The sequence below is a fragment of the Sinocyclocheilus anshuiensis genome, unplaced genomic scaffold, assembly GCF_001515605.1.
Source record: "Sinocyclocheilus anshuiensis isolate Anshui unplaced genomic scaffold, SAMN03320099.WGS_v1.1 scaffold272, whole genome shotgun sequence".
Taxonomy (NCBI): Eukaryota; Metazoa; Chordata; class Actinopteri; order Cypriniformes; family Cyprinidae; genus Sinocyclocheilus; species Sinocyclocheilus anshuiensis.
In genome coordinates, this window is record NW_015554117.1 from 757,217 (window position 1) to 759,057 (window position 1,841).

At 40.7% G+C, this 1,841-nt stretch overlaps 1 protein-coding gene across 2 annotated transcripts in view; it reads right to left on the reverse strand.

Moving 5' to 3' along the window:
• LOC107669884 (SPRY domain-containing SOCS box protein 4-like) overlaps positions 1-1,442 on the reverse strand; it is a 9,968-nt gene extending 8,526 nt beyond the window's left edge. The window contains exon 1 of one of the 2 annotated variants that reach the window (XM_016462314.1): positions 1,218-1,433. The gene's annotated coding sequence lies outside the window, so the exon portion shown is untranslated. Of the gene's footprint in view, positions 1-1,217 lie in introns of both variants that reach the window. The other variant, XM_016462315.1, reaches the window with a different exon arrangement.
• Between the last annotated feature and the right edge of the window lie 399 nt (positions 1,443-1,841).

Here is a 1,841-nt window from a genome sequence, read left to right on the forward strand (position 1 = left end):
ATGGAGATTTACTGCTGATCACAGAACCGTGCTTCACTGAAAGATACGCATGACAATCGCAGCTTCTGTCGAATCGTGAATCTCTTTTCTACAGCATACAACTCTTTATGCAAAACAACATATGGACCATAATAATCAAAGGACAAAACAACAGCATCAAACAGCCCTTAAATGGTTAGTTCACCCGAAAATGAAAAGTAGGCTGGGTTTTACTCACCCCCGAGGCATCCTAGGTGTATATGACTTTCTATATTCAAAGTCAGATCAAGAAGTCTATATGAAAAGACTGTGAACGGGTTTCAAAACGTCTCCTTGTGTGGAGCATAGAAGAGGTTTATTGTAAAGTGAGGATGAGTACAAGATTACAGAATATACATTGCATTATTCCTTTAAAAGTGTGATGTTAATTTTGATTGACACATGCCAAATCTTTATTTGATAAACTTACCTTTTGATCATTAAAAGGACAGAACCCTTTGTTTAAATTCAAACAGACACATGTGCACACATCTCAGAACTTGTTTGCATAAGGGTTGAGAAAGGTATCCATAATGAATAACGAACATATGCAGATTCCATAGGTAACAGGAAGTGGGCACGATTTTAAAGACGACAGAAGAACAAAAACACACGAGACAAAGGGAATGGAAAATACTTTGCAGAAGTGACAGCGGCCCAAACTAGGAAATAACATCATTCAGTGTCTGAATCACCGCTGACATACACAAAAGATGAAATAAAAAGCGTTTAATATAGTCTCCCCCTCACTGTTCACCTCTGATTAGTTCATGCATTTCACAACATTCAGAATCTGTGGCAGATAAAGGGTAAGGGGAGGAAAAGAGCGTGATTAGATTATATCCGAACCTCTTTCCACTGTGACCTTTGCACATAAACACTGAAGATGACACACAACCCTATTTTCAAAACATACTATTTCATGTACACAGTCAACTTTCCCCCCCAGAATAACCATTGAACTAAATGTAATTAGTGAACACAAATATATCTGTGCGAGCGAAACAATGAGTTTTAAAGGTGCATGAGGCCAAATATGTTGTTCCTGAATATTTTCAGCATAGTTCGTGTATAACATGGTCCAGAACCTGCATGCACAATCGCAACACGACCCAATGCGGTCCTGCGGTTTCAGCTGCTTTGAAACAATGTAAAGCACAAACACAAACAAACCAGCCACGCGCTGATGATCTACTTACTCTCGCGAGAATCCCTCGGAGCTTCAGCGCGGACAAAAACACTCGCCGGGATTTACACTTTTACACTGTATGCGAGCATATGTCACGCCGCAAATTCCTATAAAACTAACTTTGACGCTAAAAACGAACGCGTCCGTGTTTTCTCGGTCGTATCCAGCGGGGAGGAGCGGAGCGCGCAGACGGCTTTTGTTCCGAGAACTAGCTGGCGCGCGACGTCACACGAGGCCAGCGCGAGCTGATTGGCCACGTCGACGGGAGGGCGGTGACGAGAGTGAGTCCTGTAGTGAAGCTCTTCGAATCTCTGAATCATTTGAACCGAATGATTCATTCACACGCAAAATGATTCAAAGCCCTCGAAACACAACAGACAGGCGGCACCTGCTGGTCAAGATCGTGTAAATGCAACAAAAACTTAGCTCTAATCAATTAAATGTAATCTATAAATAATTAGATACCATTAAATGTGAAGGTTCTGTAAAATGTGTGTTCTTTTATTAATATGTAGCGCTTGTTTCGTGTTATTAGTGATGGATTGGCATTAAAAATGAACCTACGTAACAAAACTGGCCCGAAATTTCGGGGATTTTTGACTTTTTTTTTTTTTTTTTTTAGTTCCGTGGTTCA